This window comes from Cynocephalus volans, chromosome 6 (genome assembly GCF_027409185.1).
Source record: "Cynocephalus volans isolate mCynVol1 chromosome 6, mCynVol1.pri, whole genome shotgun sequence".
In the NCBI taxonomy this organism is placed as follows: Eukaryota; Metazoa; Chordata; class Mammalia; order Dermoptera; family Cynocephalidae; genus Cynocephalus; species Cynocephalus volans.
In genome coordinates, this window is record NC_084465.1 from 40,146,593 (window position 1) to 40,164,474 (window position 17,882).

Genomic DNA, 17,882 nt, shown 5'->3' on the forward strand with positions numbered 1-17,882 from the left:
TTAGCAACTGGTTGTTAAATTTCCGAAAATTAATCAGTTGGTTCTGCATTAGTTTTCTGTAGCTTCTGTGACAAATTACCATAAATGCAGTGTCTTAGAGCTCAAAATTATCTTACAGTTCTGGAAGACCAAAGTCTGAAATGGCTCTCACTTGACTAAAATCAAGGTGTCAACAGGGTTGCTTTCCCTTCTTAAGTCTATAGAGGAGAATCTGTTTTCTTGCCTTTTCAACCTTCTAGAGGCCTCCCACAGTTCTTGTCTCATGGCCCCATTTCATCTTAAAACAAGCAATGGCCCATGGAGTCTTTCTCACATTGCATCACTGACAGTGACTCTTCTACCTCCCACTTCCACATTCACAGACTTTTTTGATTACATTGGGTCAACCCAATTAATCCAGGACAATCTCCTTATTGTATGGTGTGATGATTAGCACTCTTAATTTCATATGCAACCTTAATTTCCCTTTGCTATGTAAACTAACATATTCACTGGTACTGGGGACTAGCACACAGTCATCTTTGGGGAACCATTATTCTGCCTAACACAGGCTCTTCCTTGCAAATATAGGCTGCTGAACATTTACGTTACTATTCAGCATTTCCACTTAAATGTCTAACTGGCATCTCAAACCAAACTCCAAACCAAACTCTTGCTCCAAATCCTCCACAAACCTGTTCTCTGTTTAGTCTTCCATATCTCAACTAGGCAAGTCACTTTTTCAATTGCCAGAACAAATTATTGACTCCTTACACATTCTTATACCCATATCACATCCATCAGGAAGTCCTGTTGGTTCTGTTTTCAAAACATATCTAGAATCACCTCACTTCCACACTTCCAGTGCTCGAAACACTTCTTAGAATATCATAAATATTAAGAAGCATTTCGTGGATGAGCTAAGGAATGAATTGTAGTCTGTCCTAATTACATATATATTTGAGAACCTTTTATGCTGATTGATGGCTTCCTGTTCGTGTGTTTGATTACATTTAAACCTTTAATTCAGCTCAATTTTATTGGCTTATAATAAATAGTCATGCACTACATAACGATGTTTTGGTCAATAACAGACTACATATGTGACAGTGGCTATCTCATATAGCCAAGGTGTGTGGTAGGATATGTCATCTAGGTTTGTGTAAGTACACTCTATGATGTTCACACAATGAAAAAATTACCTAATGACACATTTATCAGAATGTATCCCTGTCATTAAGTGATGCATGTCTGTAAATCTCTGACAAACAAATATTTATTCTCAGTGCAAAGTAAAGAACATGTGGTTTATTCAGGATTCTTAGTTGAATACAATTGAATTTTTAAACCATTTTATTGAGGTATGATTTACGCATAAAATTCTGCACATGTTTAATTCATACAACTCTATGGGTTGAGGATAAGTATACACCTGTGGTAACAACAAAAATCATTAACTTAAGTAGTCAATAAATTTATTATAAATTTATTGTGAATGTATGTGGCTCAAAAAATCAGGAGGAGATCTGGAAAAGAAGGTTCCAAAAATAAGGACAGTATCAATCCTGATACTGCTGTAACCTTATTATACAAATCAAGAGGTTGTGCTTTATTTTATTCCTTCTTTCTTTTATAATTTGATGATTTCGAGAATTTTCTCCCTACTAAATATTAGTTTTACATAGTAACCATTATTAATCTATCCAATTACTAAATTAGGGAGAAAACATAATCAATTTTCATAAATATGACACAAAAGATAAGTGCACATTATTTGGATTTATTAAAACTTCTGTTTAATACTCTTTAATCTCTTGAATTTCCATTATGTTATAAACAATGACCTGTTATATTTGCATTTTCTTGTACATGGAAGTTGTGTTGATTGCAAAGGGAAGCTAAACATCACATTTGATATTTCTGAACTCTGATTACCTAAATATCAAATGTTTTTGAAAATTAAAATCCCCAATATTCAAGCAGTTCTCTTTGAAGGAGGAGGAAACCAAAGGACAAGATATGGTCCTTAATTCTTTGCAGTTGAAATGCTCTTCTTATTAGATTATGTTTACTCTAAATGGCCAAACAGTGCTGCTCCATTCTAGTTTGCAATGCATGTGACTCACACAGTTAATAGCAGTGGGTCAAATAGTAGCGACTAATAAGGCTAATAAGACTTATTCTATGTTGGAGCTAACAAATCCTTTATCAGTACTTCAACCACTCTGCTTATGTGGCCTCATTGTTAAGATTATGCCTTTCATCTATGGAAACCAGTCCCGTTCATATACAATTTCAGCAAGAAGCTTATAAAATGTGTGTTAAAGCAGTATTGACTTGTCTAACAATAAAAAGTACAATTAGGCTTCCAACACAGAGCATTTCTAATTTGCATGAAAACCTCTCTAACCTATTCCTTTTACTGCAGAATATAACCAAAAGGTTATATTCTGTTCCATGCACCAGTAATTACTCTAAAATCACTAGATAGATGTACCCATGTAATATTGTTCAGTTCTTTATGCAGATCATTAAAACTGAATTTATATGCAAGATGTATCAATAGGAAAATACTATTAAAATCATTAGAAAAAATGACCAAACACAATAGATTTCATTTACATAATATCATATAATGTAATAATTTAAGATGGCTTCTTATTGAGCCAGTTTCTTGATAAAAAATCATCCCAAGGATAAAACTAAAGACATATTTTTATCACACCTTTTTATTGGGGCTTCTAATTTATACAGTACATAATTTTAAAAACAACTTCAAATTACCAGAAAGAATAAATATGAACAGATGCTATTTAAAAAGTAAGTAAACTGATTTAAAAACTTAAGTGATTGTTTTAAGAATATTGGAATTATTTTTGATGAAACATTTTTATTTCAGAGTATAGTTTGTTCCCTAGCCATGTATGATCCTTGACACATAAAATTCCGGTCTGTCTTGTGTATTTGAGAATTTAAATTCCAATTTTAAAACAAAGAAAACTTCTGTGGCTCATGTGGTTCTTGTGCTCTTTGCTTTACTTAAATGACTTCTAGGAAGAACAGTTCAGAATGTGGCTGACTCTCCATTTCTTCACAAAGGAGGCAGGAAAATGCCCCATGACCACTGCTGATGAGCCCTCCCCATGGTGGTTGAATAAGGAGTGACACAGCTCCACCAGGGTAACACAGAATGACATTGCCTTGGGTCATGTCATGTGACTGCAGGGCACGTCACATCATGTAACACAACATAACCTGCTTCAACAGGTCAGGTGCCTGTTGCCTATTTGTAGGAAATACCTTTTATTTCTCCTCCAGAACAGAGTCCACTTCACCATGTGTAATGAAACATTAGTTCTGCCTCTGGGTCCAAGGAGTACCGATGGAAAGTATCTCCTTCCCAATTACGGTGGACTCTGTTCAGCACTGTGTTACTTAGAGTGCATATCATGAACAAGAATGTAGTTATGATTATTAAAAGTGAATTGAATGAAATCTGCCAAAAAAGGAGGAAGAAAAAGAGTTATGAAGCAAGTAATAGTTAACAAAACAACATTCTTTTATGAGAGAATTATATTTTTTAGAAAAAACTAATTTATAATTGGCCAAGAAAGATTTTTTTTAATTCCTGTTAACCAAGATAAGTGATTAGAAAGTTACCTGTTTTGCATTTCTGAATTAATCACCGTAGTTATTCACTGTGCCAGGTTCGTTTAAGAATTTAAAAGAGGCATAAATACCCAGTGCCTGCCTTCAGTGTGGTTAGCTGAATGAAGAAACAAAATTGGACATACATTTTACACCTGAGATCGAGTAAATACTAAACTCTAGGCTATTAACTTCAACTCTTAGGGAAAGTGCAGCAAGAATAGATCGCATTGCCTAGAATAGGAAAGAAAATCTCAGGGATTTGAATTTATTATTACTTGCTTTAAGCTTAGTTTTCTAATCTCACAAGGAAATCCAAGTCTATTGCAAAAGGTTAAAAACACACTAGGAGTGGTGAACTTTAAAACACATAACTTGAGTTTATCTTTAAGGGTAAAGAAAATTTCCTTTAAATATATTTCTTAGGTAGGTAAATAAATTATCAGGCGTAAAAACTATAAGATTCATCACTAAATTTAAAAGGAAAATTATATAGCAGCACTACAAAATCCACATTTAAAAAGTTACCACGTGCTTATCTAAAAGATCACCCATATAACCAGTTCCCTTTAATTGATTATTTCATTGGCACAAGCCTTATCTTTTTTGGCTCTAATCAGTTAGGCATTAAAGGAAAAGAACTGAGGAAAAAGTATAGCTTAAGAAAGATATGAGCCAGGTTTTTGGGAGAGAAAAGTTTTATATTAGCATTAACTCAAGGGACGACGCCCTTTCTTCCCTGTTCTAGGTAGGTAAATAAGGTGAACATATATGAAGAGTAAATATGGTGAAGAAAGACCTTTATAATTTTTATTTATTTAAAAATAAAATTGGTGGCTGGTCAGTACAGGGACATTGGTGTTATCAGCACCTCTCTCTAATCAACTGAGCTAACTGGCCAGCTCAGACCATTATATTTTTACAAATTAGTTTCACTGTTTCACCCATAATATTACAGATTTTTCAGATCAAAGACAGACATAAATATTACATTTACTAATATGTTGTCATCTAACTCAAATACGAGCCATTTCAGAATTTTCCATCACTTCAAATAATTTGTCACATTATTCAAAAATTTCCTCCATTAGTTCATATAATCAAGATTTGACTGTGCATATATTATAGGTAAAAGTCAGAAACTAATATATGCATCAAGAAAGAACCATTAATAAACACAGTTGTCAGAATTCACTTCATAATTTTATTTCAAAGGACAATTGGTTTTCAGCTTAAATAAAACCTGTGCCTCTAATGCAAGTGTAAGGTTTGCTTAATAAGCAAATCATATAAATAAAAAATATTTGAAGTCTCAGATATGCCTGATATACAGATAGGCTATTTTATTTTGCCTTACAATAAAAACTTTAATAAATTTAAAAATTTTCTAAGTTAAAAAAGGGACTATTCAAAGTAATGGAATGTTGTGGTTATTAGTTATCTGCTAATTTGTCCCTATTTTCCCAATGTTCACAACTATGTCTATAATTTTTAAGTTACTTCAATAACTCAACTTAAATTGACACTGATGAGAATAAAAATGAAATAATGTTCTGCTTCTTTTCTGCAAGCAACCTGGCACTAACTTTAAGATTATAGAGCTATTCCAAGTTGATTTCTTTGAGCACAAAACTGAGCAGAAGTGCCCAGAACTATAAACTGTAGCTCAGCATTACTGGAGAAGTTTTGGCAGCTCATATTCCACTAAGATGTTTCAGTGTATGTGTCATCTTTGTGGACTACTCTCATTTCTTGCCTCTTCTCTGTTTTTTTTTTTTTTTTCTTTCTCCAAAATGTCCAAATAGGGAGGTTAGTGAAAACCACAGTTGGGAAGAGATTAGGACACCCATGGCCATCTCAACGTCTACCTCTCCGCTGTCATCAGGTTTCGCATCTCACGTGTTAGACGGTTTGATAAATTACAAAGCAAGCTGGAACCCTAAAATGGCAGCTTCTGACACCGAACTACTTAAAACAGTTGCCAAAAGATAATCAAAACCTTTCTTGTATGATGATAAAGCTAATGAGACAAGAATTCTACTTCCCAACTCCACTGCTCTCAGATGGAGTAGGGCATAAATAGTGTATTCCTTTCTAAATGCCACAAAAAAACTTTTCTTTGATACAATATAACAGTGGGAGAACTTGAGTGGGCTGTTCTATTTTTCTTTGGCTTTTAACTTAGCTTGCCAAGAAGGTTCACACTATGTTAAAGATTTTCACAGTTATGTACTAACAAGTCTGCAGGAAGTCAGATTTGAAAATAAAACCAGTTTTCTGTTTGAGGACACAGTGATGAACATATGGTCAACACCTGGAATTTATAGAAGGCTTTACCTAATAAAACCTTCTGAGACATTCCAAGAATGACAACAAAGTGATGGCATGGAACAGAACTGCCAAAGGTAATCTTCTTCACCTCCTGCTTCTTTTAAAGCAAAAAACATAAAACTAACAACTTAGTGCCCCCCAAATGCTTATGAAATGTGCATTAAAGAGGTGGGAAACCAAGTTCTCTGACAAAGGTACCATTATGTCGTGACTGCGAGTGTCTTTCTGGATTGTCTCAAAAAGAGCTGGTTTACGAGGAAGATGACTGATTGGTAAGCACACTATTAAAAAGTAGAGTAAGACAAGAGTGCAAGATCGAGTTCAAAATTTATAAAGTTTTACTTAGAATGGAATGCATTCCTAAGTGACAAAACCAATACAGTAATAACTTATTATTTTGTAAAAAACTATCAAATATAGCTGCAACTTAGGGAAATGTCATTTGCAAGGTGACACTAAGTTCAACATAAACTTTAAAACTGAAATTGCCAATCAGAAGAAGAAAAGTTAATGAGATCCAGATTGGAAAAAAATGATCATTAAGGTCGTTAAGGCATCATGATAGGACAGGTAAAAGGATTCAAATGTATTTATAAATCTAAATCAAAATAATATAGTCAAAATATTTTCTATATTTTATAAATAGTAATTTGCAAATAACAAGGTTTATTTTTCAACAAAATCACAATTAGCTCCAATCCTGAGCAGCTCTGTACCTCATTTCATACCTCAGCAGTTTGTAATACCTAAACCAAGATTTAGTATATTTTTAACAACATTTCTCCAAGCCCCTTAGACCAAACATGTTACTCCTTTTCTCCAGGAGTCAGAGTCAGATGCGCAGAAGAAAGAGGTTATTTCACCCACAAACATGCAAAAATAAACTAAGGGCTATAAATACCTCTCAGGGACCAAAAGGAAAAACAAAAACAAAAGCAACTCTCCCTATTGTGCCTCCCAGAAAATCAGGTAGTTGATACCCGCTATCTATGTAAGAAAACATGCCACCACTAAAACAAAGAGAAAAAGAAAAAACAAAAGTTGCCGTGGCATGGAAAGGAGAAGAAACCATAGCCTATTTACAGCTGGCCTTGATGCTAAGAGGGACTAGAAGAGCATGTGGGGTAGCTAAGGTGTGCATGATAAGGACTGATATAGAGAAGTGCTCTGTGGTGGCAAGGCCTATTCTGGTCAAGGTTCATAGGTCAAGAATGGTGGATATGACCTCAAGTTATTTCTTTTAGAGTTCTTTTTAAATAAGTACTCTTGGGTTTAGAATGATCTCTTTCTTCTACCAGAACACAAGGGAATAGAATTTTTTTTTTCATCTATTACAGATTATTCTTTTGCTCAAAGAATCTATGAAAGTTACGCATTTAGGAAATTATCATTTAGCTTATTATCAGGGAAAACCACAATGACATATCACCTCATATCTGTTAGAATGGCCATTATCAAAAAGTAAAGAGATAAGTATTGGCAAGGATGTGGGGAAAAGGGAACCCTTATATACTCACTGTTGGTGGGCTTGTAAATTGGTACAACCATTATGGAAAACAGTTGGGAGGTTTTTAAAAAAATTAACAATAGAACTACCATATGGATCCAGCAATCCCTCTGCTGAGTAAATATCCAAAGGGAATGAAATCAGCATCTTATAGAGATGCCTGCACACCCACGTTCATTGCTGCATTATTCACATTAGCCCAGATATGGAAACAACCTAAGTGTCCACTGATAGATGAATGAATAAAGAAAACATGGTGTGTGTGCGTGTGTGTGTGTGTGTGTGTGTGTGTGTGTAATGGAACATTATTGAGCCATAAAAAAGGAGACACTACCATTTGCAAGAACATGGATACACCTGGAGGACATTCATTATGCTAAGTGAAAAAACCTAGTAACAGAAAGAAAAACATTGTACGATCTCATTTATATGTGGAATCTAAAAAAAAATAATAATAATAAGTTGAATAAATAGAAACAAAGAATACAACTGTGGTTTCCAGGATTGGGGAGTGAGAAGAAATGGGGAATAAGTCCAAGTGTATGAGTTTGCAGTTGGGTAGGATGAATAAGTCTAGATCTAATGTACAGCATGAGGATTACAGTTAATAACACTGTATCGCATACTGAAAACCTGATGAGAGTAGACTTTAGGCGCTCTTACCACAGAAAAACGGTAATTATGGAAGGTGAGGGATATGTAATTTTGTTTGACTGTAGTAATTATTTCACTGTGTATATGTGTATCAAAACATGTTGTACTCTTTAAATATGTACGATAAATATAACTTTTTTAAAAAGCCTAACCAGTGCAGAGAAGATTATTCATCTTTCACTCCTACACCAATTCTATCGCCTACCTGCAGGGAATAAACAAATGGTAAAATAACATATAATAGTCTTTCTCACAACTCATTGATCATAAATCATTGTCTGGTAGCTAATGTCTAATAAGTAAGCATTTTAAAATAGTCTGGAGTGCAACAAAAGTGCTCATAAAAATGTTGTAGGACTGAAAACTTCTCGTATTTAGATGTCTTCCATCACTTATGTGTTGAGCATTTAGAATTTATTTATATGTTCTAATTGATTTGGCTTAAATTTAAATATATTTGTAACTGAAAAAAAAACAGACTTTATAGAAAATCCTGAACACTGTTCTTTGACAAAAATTTAGAGCTCTAGCTAACCATTAAAATTAAAGATAAAATAATAGCAAGTAGAACACAAAGCAAAAGCAAAGCAAAGAGTGGACCAAAAAATTAGGAGGAAAGTTGGTAGCAAATGCTGGTCATAGAAAGCACTAAAATTTCTTAGCCAATGCCAATCATTAAAGTTAATGGAAAACTCATAGCAACTGCTAGTAATTGAAGTCAATAGAGAATTGATAGCACATGCTGATCAGCAATGTTAATGGAAAAATTCTCACTCCAAACTGCTGGTTTTCAGATGACATCTCAGAATAGCAAAATGCTATAAGTGTGAGTTTGGACTCTTATGTTGACATTTTCCATTTCTTTGTATTAATCATATGTATGTAATGTGCAGTAGGCACAGCCTATTGTGGTGACAGGGGTTTAATTATAACTCAAAATGTATTTGAAAAAGTATATTTCTTATGACTTTGGTGCCCAGAAAATGGAAGTGATCACCTGCTAATTATGCACAGGATCCCTGAGAGCTGTCTAGCATGATAATCCGGCGTGCAGATTTTGAACTGTGAAAGGCCCCTTTTTCTTCTTAGTGAGTATCAAATGCCACTGGTTTTCTTAGTGCATAAAGAAATCAACAATCCCACAGATAATAGGTAGTATGAAAATGTAACCTTTCCTGCCCTCTCTCTAAGTAAACAAGGAGCATTTTTGCACTTGATCACAGCCCTGCTTTTATTCCTGTTATTTCAAATTTGCTAGGTTCAATTATGAGATACATTGTTCAGCATAACTTAACCAGTGAGCATGAAGACCATCCAGGTAGTCATTTAGACCACCAGGAATTGTGTGTGCAAAAATATGGGCCCAGAACTGATGGCATTTACTTAGGTATTTGCCAGAACTCCTCATACTGCCATCACATTAAGTTCATTTTTTCCTAAATATTCCTGTACTTTCCAAGTTCTGCACATTTTTCTCTGCCATCCCCTTCCTATTATGCTATCCCCATCCAACTTGTGTACCCAAAACTTATCCCTTCTTCAGTGCCCAGGTCTAATCCCACCTCTGCTATGAGACATTTACTGATTATCCTCTGACTTATTTGTACAGCAAGCACTCATTGTCTGTATTGCAGATTTGATATTCGTAGTTTCCTATATTATTTGACACACATTGTTATTTAAATCTTAATCAGTCCAACCTATATCTCACAACTAAATAGTAAACTCCTTCTAACAAAAGGAGTCTCATACTTCTTTGTCTTGCTCACAATGCATAAATCTCGGGGGCTTCTACAAAAGAAAATATCATTGAATAAAAAAACGAGAGGTTGTTGGAACTAGAGTCAGAATGCCTAGGTTTAATTATTAGCTCTGCCAGAGTCAGAATGCCTAGGTTTAATTATCAGCTCTGCCATTTAAAAATGCTGCGAGCTTTCCCGAGATTTTCTAAGTTCACCCGAGCTCCGTGAGCATCAGTTTTCTCATCCACTGAAATGGGAGAATTCTTGGGCTGTTCACCCCAACATGGCTGTCAAAAGCAAACATGATCTCATACACGAGTGAGCTTTGCAAACATATCTCATTATTGTAAGATTCGAGCATTGAAAATTACAGTTTTTAGCTTCTTCTGAGAGACAGCAGAGAAAATCTCCCAAATAGGTATGCTTGAAAAATAATATAATAAAATATTATAAGTAAAGAGAGAATGGACTGTAGGGATAGTGGAAAATGGCTCTACAACAGACCTGATAACTATCACAGGAGAAATGGACTAGAGGAGATCCAGAATTTGGCATAGCTTCCAGCTCAATAAGACCAGCATTTTGTATTTCTATACAAACAGGCTAGTTCAAGGGTGAAATTATCTTTGAGTTGCCAGTATGTGGTGGTCTTTCACTAGGCATTCTGATAAAAGATATGTTCTTGTCCTCAAGAAACTTCAGCCTAAAAAATAGTAGTTTCTACTCTTTTTTGTCTAAGACAAAGATTCATGAGCTAGAACATGAGCAACAGTTCAGATTCTAAGCTTACATAATCTGACCTTACGCTATGTTTTATTTTGACTAAAAGACAAACATAATAATAGCCATAAAGAATAACCAGTTAATACACCATATTGAAATGATAAAATACAGATTATGTATCCACTGAAAGGAAAGTCATAAATACAGGAAGTAAAATTGAAAACATTAGCTTCATCTGAAAAAAGGTACAAATCATCTTTTACTTTTGTTTTTATAAATGATATGATCAAAAAAGAAAAAAATAAAGGAAGAAACAGAGAAGGACCTTTTGATACGAAGAATGATAAAAACAGAAAAATATGTAGGGGTTGACACAAATTCAACTGGCTTCTAATATCAGACGGGATATATAATTGAGTGAAATACTAACTTATAGTAAGTGGACTACATATGGAAAGTGAGAGAAAGAATATTTGTAAAAACTTGAATTTAAACTTTTGAGATACTATGTGTGTCATGCAAGAACCTCCATTACAAAATATCTGTAAATTCTGGATAGACTATAAACAAATAAGAACGCAAGGCTAGAAAGATCAAAAAAGAAAATAAAATCACCAAGAACCCAAAATGAGAAGAAACAGCAAACTAGGACTGATAGTGTGACTGTCTTTGGAGAGTATTCTGTACAAGGTAAACCAAAGTCTTGAGTTTTGGTGTCCAGAAGAGGACAGGCAGTAGTAGTACCTTAGGTCTGCCAAAGCCAAAGTACTGTGACCAAAACCCCTTGCACTAAACTCCAAAATTTAAAGCACTACATGCCTAATAAAATGGAGAATTGGGGGAAAACAATCAATAACACAAGAATCCTCTGTTTCAAACTGGGCTCAGAGTGGAACAAAATATTCCCTGAGAATGTAACCATAGAACTGTATCTCTCATGACTTCAGAGTACAATTTTATATTACCTGCCTGGTCTCTAAACTATTAGTCTTAAACATTTACATAAAAAAATGAACCACAGCACCTAGGAGAAGTAACCACATTACTTTTTTGGAAGAACATGGCTTCACTTCATGAATACTCCACTGAATATATACTCACAATGTGAAATTAAAAAAACAACAGAGATTAGAACAGCAGACATAATCCACAGCAGAATCAGGCTCCAAAGAACTTAATAGAACTATTTGAAAAATTCTATAAAAATAAGTTTAAAGTAAATATAGTCATAAAAATAATCAAACCACAAGAGAGGGATATAACGCTATTAATAATAAACAGACATGTTTTAAATAACCAACTAGAACTTCTAGGAAAAAAAAGTCATAGGAATTTAAAAACTCAATGTATACATTAACAATAGATTAGACACAAGTGAAGAGAGAGATTATGTACTAAAAATATTTCTGAGCAAATTACTCAGAATGCAGCACAGAGAGAAAAAGAGAAAAAATGTCAAGAAGTTAAGACATAGGGATGCAAATCAGAAGTTCAATATAGGCATAAATGTACTTCTTGAAGAAGAAAATGGAATAGAAAAGAGATATTGACATTATCCCTATTCAGAGAAAATGATAGAATTATTTTTCCCAATCGAAAATGACTCCTCAGATTTGAGAAGCATAGTCGCATGGAAGTTAAATAAAAATAGATACATATCACAGTGAAACTATAAAATGCAAAATCCAAAGAGAAGATTTGCAGAATAAGACTATTTACCATTAATAGATCCTTGACTAAAAATTACTAAGGAGGAAATCTAGAAGAAAGGACACTGTGACAAGGGCTGTGAGTTTCATTCAGTATAACTGAAAGGCACTGTAGAGTTTTGTAAAAGGGAGTAATATGATTTAACTTCTATTTTTAAAAGTATTGCTCTGAATGCTGTATTGCTAATTAATTGTAAAGGCATTAGTGAATGCAGGAAAACCAGCTAAAAAGCAACTGCGGAAATCCTAGGCAAGAAACAATAGCAGGGTGGTAGTAATGGGAGAAGTCCTCGGAGATAGAACATAGTTTGAAGGTAGCCAGCACACCTTGCTAAAGGATTGGAAATGACATCTGAGGAAAGTGAAGAGTCAGGGATGACACACAAGTTTCTGTCCCGAGAAACTGTGTTGTGCTGCCTTTTATTAAGGTAGAGAATAATAGGGGAGGAGCAGAGTCAGGGGGAGGGGAAAATCAAGACTTCAGCTCTTTGTTGAGTACTTACTATGGGCCGGGCAGAGTTGTTAGCACCGGGATCCATATGCACTCTTTTAACCTTCACCGCATTCCTGGAGGAAGAAACTGGCATTACCCTCCCTTTAAGGATGAATGAAGTGAGGTCTAGAGAAGTTAATTCCCCTGCTGAAGGTCACATAGCTGACTGGCCTCAACAACCACACTCTCAAGCACTACTCTCTCCTGCCTCAAAGGATGTCTCATCTAAGTCGAGATACAGATTTATGGTATAAACTTCAAAGAAAGATGAGGTTTTCCTGAATATGTAATGTTAAATTATTTTTTTTAAAAAAGGCTAGGACAATGGATCTCAACTTTTTGTGTGTTCATGACCCACTCTCAAATCCTAAAATTTTTGGAAGCAAACTTGAAAGGACTAAGAGATCAAAGCAACACGACCATCCTATGGCATGGCTGTATCTCACAGCACTATAAAAGCAGCCCAAATCACAGAGCTTTCCCTTCAGTGCCCTTCAGCACTGTGCTCAGAATCAGTGAAATTTTTATTGCCCTGCACATTTCCAAGTCTCTAAGAATAAGGCAAGGAGGGGAGGAAGCAGAGATGTCAGACTGACTTCCCACAAAGTTCATTGGAATATAAGCTCCATGAGGACAGGGATGTTTTTCTGTTTGTTTCCAATACCTCCTCAATACCTAGAACATTGCCTCAGGTATAACAGGCACTCATGAATATTAATTGCACAAATGATTGAAAGTGGTACCTTGCTCTAACCCAAAATCTTGACAGCTCTCAATATCTCACAGAAATGACTTTTTAAAACAAACTAGCAAACAAAATATTCAATGATAGTAGATGCAAATCATATACATTGATCAAAATTCATGTAACCTGTGAAAGTGTGGGGCATTCACGAGTAGGTGAATATCATCAAGCTAGGAAATTGCCCTTACCACCCACAAAATCCACAAAATGGAAGTTTTGGGGTAATGATTAATCTGTGTTCAAGAAAGCTTCAGAGAAAGTCGTGTTCTAGATTTAGAGCCAATTTTCAATTTTAATAAAAAGACATAAACAGATGGAAAGAAGGGCCATGGGAGATAGGAGAGTTTGGCTTTAATGATCTGATAACTTCAAGAAAGGTCAGTGGAAATAGTCACCGGAAAAAGATCAGTAGTGAAAGGAAGAAAATTAGGGCATTAAGCAGTACATGATATAATAGCTAGCCAGTGGGTTTTACATTTGGAAAAGTAGCCAAAGATGACAGATTTAAGGAGCATGGCTGTGATGACTTTCCTAGAAGTTGGTGAGTTAGAGAAGCTGAATTGTGTATGGGTCCTGATGATGCTGGCTCCCAGGTTAATTGCTCAGCAGTCAGCAGGGCATGTTCCTGAAAAGTCCTGCTGGCATCTCTTGAAGACAATTCTCCCAAACCATGATATTTTCCATGAGTCTTGGAGGCTATAGTATGAGTCCCTCCTATCCTGACTTTTCAATTTGACAGAAGATTACTTGGATTCCAGAGACCTCTACTGTAAATCTAACCACGTGGCCAGAATTGGCTAGGGAGCCTAAGGCTCTCAGGCTGTAACTTGAGATGTTTCTTAGATCCAGGAGAAAATGCACACTGGACAGGCTGCTACACAGATGGTTGGAGATGAGATTTGCAGGATCCCATATGCCTCCTACCTGGTGGAGTTATAACAGCTTGTGGTGATGACAAGTCCTGAGGCTTTAGGTACTATAAATGGCAGGCCCTGAAGGGGGTTTGAAAACATTTTTCTCCAGTGGCTGAGGGCAAATTGAGTGGGGGACAGGTTGCTTCCAGTTAGGAGAAGTCCATATCGTTCAAGACGGCTAGGAAGGTGAAGCCATGCCCTTCAACCCACCTGACCAAGGACAAGTTTTAAAGAGTAAAAACTACACAGAACTGTATGATCACATGTCATTATCATAACCATTGTAAGCAAACATCATGTTTTCTTTTCTAATGATGAACAAATTTGGCCTCCTCTGTAGTCATTTCTTAATCTTTGAGAGAGAGCAACATTAAACTGTATTTACAAGAAAAAAAATCAACAAGTGAGCTCTCCATATAGATGATATATGAATTCCCATTTTCTTGGTGTGTAGGTGATTATTGTGTGTTTGTGTGTGTGTGTGTGTGTGTGTGTGTGTGTGTGTGTGTGTGTAAGAGAGCATGTAGACATAGGTGTATTTACATGATGTTCTCAGCATATCTTTTTATTGTTTCTTTAAGGTTTTAAGAAAATAGAAAACAAAAGTAAAAAATAACTGTTTAAATGGCAATGTGTTTTAACTAAATTTCTCTCAGCCTACAAATGCTGAGACACTCTGAAGAAAGGATCACATTCAACCTGTCTAAAGAAATGAACCAAGCTTTCCTATCACTACTTTTTACATTGGTTCCATGTGGGTGGTCTTTTATTTAACAAGACATATTAATCTCCTCTTATATGTGACAGCCACTACTGTGTGTCATCTCAGTACAGTACAATAAAGTGACTCCAGAGTTCGCTTCTAAACTTAGTGACCAGGCTTCTCTTACTGTGACAAATGTTTATGGATTCTTCTAATTACACGTCTGGTTTAAAGCTAAGATACCAAGAGAATACAGTTCTCTTTTGTAAAGTTCCCAAGGTTTTTCTATAATAATCAATTACCATAATGAGTTTTTTTAAAGCTTCCATTCATCATTTTCTTAAAATATATAAACTATCCAGTATAAAGATAAATAGCCATAGCTAGCATACCCCGAGGCACTCTACCAAAGGCCTCCTTTAAATCAAAATCAACTGGAAAACATGTTGGGTTTTATTTCAAAGTCAATCCTGCTTAAGTTTTCTTTTTTAATAAAATTGTGTAAAACAAAGAAGGAGTAAAAGAAAACCTGTGACTAGTTGGCTTCATAAGAGGACATGGGAGAACACATCAGTATCACAATTATTTCTGTATTCATTAAATTTCACACGTATTTGTTAAATGGATCTCACTAGCCGGCTCTTGTACTATTAAAACTAGAAACTAAACGTCTACAAGGGCCTTTCCTCAACTATTAAGCTATTATCTCCTTCTGTTCCTAGAAAAACAGTACCCAAACTGGGAGTCATTTGGCACAACTTTGTGTAAACCAGGACTTCTCAACCTTGGCACTATTGCTATTTGGGGACGTACAATTCTTTGTTGTAGGAAGCTATTTTGTGCATTGTAGGATGTTTAGCAGCATACCTGGCCTCTATCCACCAGATGCCAGTAGCAGACACCTTTCTCCTCCAAATTGTGACAACCAAAAATGTCTCCAGACATTGACAAGAGTCCCTGGCAGACGGCGGGAGAGGCAAACACTCCCTCCTGTTTGAGAATAACTGCTCTAAACCTTCCATCCAAGTATTAAATGTGAGAGATTTAGTAGGACGTTCTGGTAGCACACAGAGTATAAAATTGAGAAAATTAAGTCAAGGAATAGCAAGACGCTTCAGCTGGCTGATCTTAGGATGAAATTGGGTGAAATTTTAGTGATAATGGAAGAGATGATGATAAAGGCATGGAAAGGTTTCCTTTGTTAATTAACCAAGATTATTGATTTTTAAAAATTGCTATTCCTTAAATGTGGACTTTCTGTGAAATATAATTTGCAGACTCTCTGCTCTTCCCATCCTCTCCCTTTGTTATCTTGTATACTCTTATGTCTTCATCATCAACACTATGAATCAGCCCTCTTTGCTCTTCCTTATTTAAGACCTTAATCAAAAATAGCTTCTGTGCATTTGCAGCCAGCATCTTCTATAACACCACACTTTCTGCTTAAGCTACTATTCTTCCAGGCTTTGAGGCTCCCAAACTTATACCCATAAACATAGAAACAGAGGAATTTTTAAGAATAATTTTTCATAAAAATTGTGCTGCTTACCCTTACCCTTATAGTTTATTTTTCATGCAATTATGTTGCACATCCTACATGATAAGGCAGATTAGGTAGAAAAAATATTTGAAATAAAAAAGAATTTGAGTTCAATTCTAGCTTTGCTTTGTTTTAGCAGCATTATATCAGGCAAATCATATTTCTGGATGTGAATTTCCTAATATTTAAAATGAAGTTTCCTCAAAACATCCTACACAGATTAAATGAGATACCATACACAGGGGGAAAACCAAACAATAAAATGTGTGACATGTAATCTGAATTTAACCGACTATATTCTTTCTTCTCATCACTACTGCTGCTGCCATAAATAAGGTTCTTTATCATTTCACTCTGGTGTATTTTTCTTCCCAGCTTATCTCCACACCCATCAGTCCTGTGCCATTGCTCATGATCACCTACTAACAGTGTACGAAGTTGCCGGTTGTGTTATCGTCTTTTTCGCGCTGGGTACCCTTGGTCTCTCCCTCTCTCTCCTGTGCTCTTGACCTCACTCTCTCTCACTTCATTCTTATTCTTGCTTTTATTACTTAACGTTGCTCTTTTAACGGGAATTCCTCTGCTTACTAAATACATTGGTCATTTATTAACATCTTCATTAGCCATTTGTATTTATTCATTTGTGAATTATCTGTAATGTTTAATCACTCCCTTTTATTTCTGCGTTCTCATTTTTTCTCATTGACTTGTAAAAGCTCTTGATATACTAAAAATATTAATCCATGGCTGTACATGGTGAAAAATATGTATTTTTTCAGTGTGTAAATGCAGTTTCTAAAGAAAAGGGAAAAGTACCAAAATAAAATATTGATAAAATAGACCATATTAAAGTTTTTAAATTTCCCTATTTTTTCCTGTATTGAAAAGATAAATTTCCTAATATTTAAAAAATATACATGTGAATACATGGAATAAAATAAAAAGAGCCACAACAATATCAAATGTTAATTTTATAGCAATGGGATTACTGATGATTTTTATTTCTTTGCATTCTTTTAATTTATCCAAAATTTTCAGTGAATTTGTGGCACTTCTGTAATCAGAACCAACTAAACAAACACAGTTTTAATTACTTTGTAAAGATAGATAAACAAAATTACCTGTAATTTCAGTTTTCCCCAGTTGTAATTCAGCAAGTTCTCTACACACTGAGTGCACTCAACTTTTTGATGG